The sequence below is a fragment of the Thunnus thynnus genome, chromosome 20 (assembly GCF_963924715.1).
Source record: "Thunnus thynnus chromosome 20, fThuThy2.1, whole genome shotgun sequence".
NCBI lineage: Eukaryota > Metazoa > Chordata > Actinopteri > Scombriformes > Scombridae > Thunnus > Thunnus thynnus.
The window spans coordinates 9,897,375-9,903,155 of record NC_089536.1 but is presented as its reverse complement, the minus strand read 5'-3'; positions in this window follow the sequence as shown (position 1 = coordinate 9,903,155).

Genomic DNA, 5,781 nt, shown 5'->3' with positions numbered 1-5,781 from the left:
GAGTTTTTAGACTAACCCTCACCTGTTGTCAACACCTGGTGTCGGCAGGTAAAACCCCCTCAGGAGCTGAACGAGAGGAGACTTCTTGCACTGCGCACCAACGACGTCTCACACTAATCCCCCCCTTTACAGTTGTGCTACATTCAGGTACAAACGAGCATATAGACACCAAGTGATAAACACACCTTCCTCTATATCATCAGGTGTGTTCAATCCAATATGTTTCAACGCTGCTGTTGTGTACTGCTACAGATAAATGATCAGTGAAGTCTGGACTCAGTACAAAACTGGACTAGTGTGTTTGTATAATGCAAAAGAAGGTTTTTAGGACTTTATGTGTAAAACAAACAAGTTTAGGTGTGATAATGTAGGCTATATTCGTATAACTTAACTGCATACACACACATGTAATTTTGGATTAATGTTGACTATTTTATAATGAGATACACTAAACCAACAACACAATGTAGACTCTGTTTTACTCCACTGAGATGTGCAATGTTGTTCTTAATAATATTTCCAAATCATAAAGAAAAGCAGGGCACGCTTATTTGTATAAAACCTCCTAACAAGGTAATTCAATGTTATTTACATCAGATATTTAAAAAAAGACATTAAGAAATAGATATAAAGGAAACTCAAGAATCAAATGGTAGATGTGAGGTGAAGTAGAAACTAACTTTACATCTGCTGTAACTCTGACTGTCTTTGACTTTCTAATGTCTTGTTAAATATAGCACTGAATGGTATTTTAATCATATTTTAATGTAGTTTTATGTGTACATCCCTTCAGTCATATTTTCTGTTTATACATGAAGTATTCTGCATGAAGTATGCTGCATATGTTTTGACATTGATGATAACACTAAAAATGCAAATAGCTAAAAAATAATAATTATAAACTAACTTCCGTTTGCTTCAGGGACTGCCATGACAATAACTATATTATTTGGTCTTAACTTTAAAAGTGATAATTACATTTATATCGACACATTTATCCTTTATCAAACGCTCATTATCAGTTGATGATAATCATGAATACAGACAAAATATCTTGGATTTTTCCTATTGGACACATTTGAAAAAAAAAAGAAAAGAAAAGATCACAGAAAAACAAGACATTTTTATGCCAGAAAAAGTATATTTTTTGAATACTCAAATACTTTTGGAAACTTTAGTTCACCTGTCTTCATCCGGTATGTTGTTCAACAGCGCCCTCTCAAGGTCAATACCTGGAACTGCTACTCTGTTGTAAGAACAGCTTTTCACCACTAGAGGGCAGAACAACTGCACCACACAGAGCATCCTGGACTTTTTGCATGTTTTTCAAACTGTTGAGATACTTTTTCACACTTGGGGGAAAAAAAAATCGACAACTGAAGGCTGCAGGACAGTCTCTCAGTCTAGTATATAATATCACATTATAACATGGTTTCGCTTATTTATATGCTCAAAAATCTATATATAAACATACATTTTCAATTTTCCCTGCTTCAAGCAAAATCCAGCTGTAAAGAAAAGCTTTACTTTGGCACACACACAACCTCAGAGATGTCAGCACCTCCGGTTTCTTCACTGTGTCTTAAAATCCGTGTTACTAAAGACACTAACCATCATTTTAATCTTTTCAGACATCATTTTATCTCACTGTTTACAACCGTTACATGCTGTATATATGGCTGTACCCGTGTGTGTGTGTGTGTGTGCTTTGTGTGTATGTTTGTGTGCAGGTCTGTCACTCTAAGCCCTGTAAAGCTGGGAATGAACAAGCAGAAGATTGCAGTAATGATGTGACCCAGATGTCCCCGGGTGCAGATCTCCAGGCTGAAAATGAGAGTGCAGATCAGGGCCTTGTACCTCCCGTCACCACCCTCCCTCCTCTGTCCTCCCTCCCTCCCTCCCTCCCTTCTCCATCCGGCCCGGGACACAATCACAGGGTATTTAGCAGCGGGGAATATGTGTGTATGTATGCATGTAAGTGTGTGTATTTGAGAGAACGCTGTCATGTCTGTGCGCGTGTCATTGGCGTCTGTGTGTGTGTGTGTGTGTGTGTGTGTTTGTGTAAGCTCATCTGATCCATGTAAACATGAGGGATCAGATTTTTGGAGTGTGTGCCACTTGTTCTTGGTGCTCCGGATTAGACGTAACAGTTTTTTAATTTACTCTCCTCAGCTGCCTACATAAGACGCTAAAGCCTAGCATTTCACCACCAGAGACCCTCCCCTCCTCCTCCTCCTCCTCCTCCTCCTCCTCCTCCTTCTCCTATTCCCCCCCTTCCTTGCCCCCACTCCTCCCCCATCCCCTGAGGTGACCAGGTGGCTGAACAATCACACACCACCCTGACAGTAGGCTCAGCGGGCCACTTTACTCAATGAGAAGCTCGGCAGTTGGAGTGGCGCGAGCGTCTGTGTATGTGTTTGTGTGTGTGTGTGTGTGTCAGGGATTGAGGGGAAAGGGGACAAAAGACAGAGAGTTTAATATTTGGGATAAGCTGTGATTGAACATCCTGAGATCAGAGCAGAATGATCAAATTCTGCCAGTGATAATCCCTCATCTTGGAAAATTAAATACCACTCTGCTGTCTCTCTTGTGCTCTCTCACACTCTCTATCTGTCTGTAACATGCCCACACACACACACACACACACACACACACACACACACACACACACACACACACACACACACACAGTATTTAAACTGGGTCTTAATCTGACCTGTGTCTCATAACCCTGGTTGGTTCCTTAAGGGAGTTCTGATATCTGATGAGTTTTTCATTAATAAGAATCAACTCTAATCCCGAGAGAGAAACACAAAATGACAACGGATAAGCCCTGCTTTCCCCATCCTGCCATCACACACACACACACACGACTCGGATTCACTAAACATCTTTATACACGCACTTATACTCTTGTTTATGTTTTAATCTCCTCACCCCAGTTTTATTCACTCCAGCCTACTTTTTATAGCTTTATAGCTATCTTTGTTAATCGAATGAATGAAATATCACTTCTCTTTATATACTGGTCATGCAACTGATTGGTTCAGGCTTCTAAAAAAAAAAATGCATATTTCTATTCCTCGATTCTTTGCTGCACTGGGCTCTGAAAAAGGATGTGATGTCATATTTCTGATGTGGCTAATTAATAAATATAAAACTTGGCCAATTGCTGCGTAGAAGAGGGTGTGATTGTTGAATTCTCTGTTTCAAAAGTTAGAAAAATTGTTAGGTGAAACCCCCCACGATTCTGCCGTCAGACAGGGGAACAGACAGATGATCTGCATCTCTGCAGGCATCTGTACCTCCATACGTTCATTTTACAGTTGTTTAAATAGCCTAGTGTAGTAATACTTTAATCCCAATCTTCCAAAATAGTACTGTTGTCTCTCTCTTTTTGTCAACACACATTGAGGATGTGGTCGTCTTATTTCAATAAACTTTATAGGAATTGTCAATGGTCAAAATCAGTGTGTCATGACCGGTTGGTTGATCTGCACAGTGTGAGCATAGAATTTGTACGTTTTGGTCTTGCAGAAAGGCCGATTAAAACATGTAGCATAGAGTTGACACAACTAACACTCTGCTCGGCTTTAGAGGATCTAACAAGCACTTCGTCTTAATCATACTGGCGCCTTAAGAACCAGTTGCATAGATTAACTGGAGATAAGGAAAGCATTCTTTTGTAACACTGTTCCAAATGAGACTCTCTCTCTCACTATAAGACCAGGAAGAGGTCACGTAAAACATTATGTCATATGGGGAACCACCAGGCCTACTGCAAATCATTGACCTATTTTGGAGTTTGACGTCTTTCATTGCCATGAAAAACTCTCTTGTCTCCTATTTTTGCTCCAAAATCAGGCAGTCTGCTGCACTGTATCAGGACAAGGAAGAGAATATACAGAAAGTGAATGAATGTGGTTTCAAATTGAAGCTTGCAGGTACATTCATGGCCAGATAAACCTGCCAGGTGGCTCCAGGACAACCTCCCCCCTACTCTCAGTACAATCTGTACAGTTTTCTACACTGACAAACTACCTGTTGACACTTCTCTTGCCCCTAGGGAAGTCCCCTCTTTGCTTGGTTTGTAAATCAGGCTAGAGTCAGGCTGGCTACAGTGTTGTGGTATTTTTTTGTAGACTGCAGTTCTTCCCTAAACATACAATACTAGAGCATTTATTGTCTGAATCCCTCAGCTGGTTAGTAGAGTTTAAGATAAGCATGGGAGTAATTACTGTACAACCCCCCCTAAGGTATAGCTATATAGCCCCTATAGCTATGATCCGTGGAGATAATGATGGTGCAATTTCTTTTGACTTTTACTGTATGTAGAGAAAACTTTATGTGTCACATGATAACGCAGGGGTCAATGTTCAAGTGTTGCAGTTTGTCCTAGGCAAGGTGTAGCTGCATGTTTAAAACCAGATAATAAGTTAAAAACATGATATGAGAAATTTTTGAGTGGCACAATCAAGACTACGTGTGAGCATAGCATTTTATTTAGCTGTGTCAGGTCCATCACCCAGAAATGGTGATAGAAGTAGGAAGGCCTGGCATTGGGAAATTTTAGAGTTGCATAATTTTAAAGAAAAGGTGCAATTTTATTACAGTTTGAATGCCCCTCAGTTTGTGAGAGGTTGTGACTAATAAAAAATAGGGTACCATTAATTAAAGAGGTCAGTCAATCACATGTAGGCCTACATAATGAGCAATTATTATGTTATAAATGCCAATTTATAACAAAGGGGGACCGGGGCTTCTCGGTCAGGGCTCCAAAATTATGGGATAGCCTGCCAGAGGATGTTAAGCTCGCAGATTTAGTACACACTTTTAAATTGCTTCTGAAAATGTACTTTTAAAGATGTGCTTTTATATGATTTGGTCTTTCATCAATTAGTTCTCATGGTTTTAACTTCTCCATTGATTTCCTTTTCTTTTCCTTTACCTTATTCTGTCGGCATTGTTGTATTTTGTTTTAACACTTTTATTTAAAATGCATTGATTATTCATATGTGCTTTTTTTGTTGTGTGTTTTGTTTATAATGTGCAGACAATGTTAAACACTTTGTAAACAACGTTTTTAAAAAGTCCCATATAAATTAAGCTATTGTTATTATTATTATTATTATTATTATTATTATTATTATTGTTGTTGTTGTTGTTGTTGTTGTTGTTGTTATCACAGTGTATATTTGATAAGATATTTTGTCATGTTTGATTTAGTTATGACGTGTGTAACTACAGTCTACATGAAACATAAGATACAGATATAACAGATATAATAGTGGTAGTTCTTGAAATATGATAATTTCTAGTGAATTATATGAAAATGCTTTTATTGGAGACTCCCTGGAACCCCTTCAAGCGTCCCTGTTGTGCTTGAGTTAGGTTGCGCTTGTTATTTACTCCGGGGCGTTTGGGCTGATGTGTGGTGCAACTTACAAACATATTTTTATATTAAAACACTTCAAACTAAACTGTGCCACGCTTTGTTTTCTGTTATTTATCTTTGTTACCAGGTTGAAACAGCTCAACCAGCATCCTCCGCGGGGTGGACGTTTTTATTTCAAGGCTGACTCCGCTTGAACTGGTCAATTCCGGCGTACGCAGGTATAACTCACGAGTGTCTACCTTTTAGATCCAGTGCATCATAGAAGTTCGGTAATAGACCAATGAAACGTAGTATTGGTCAGGGGCAGAGCTAATTGACAGAGAGATCAGCCAATTAACGGACGTTTTGCCTAGACGTTGTGACCAATCACCGAGCATATGCCAAAA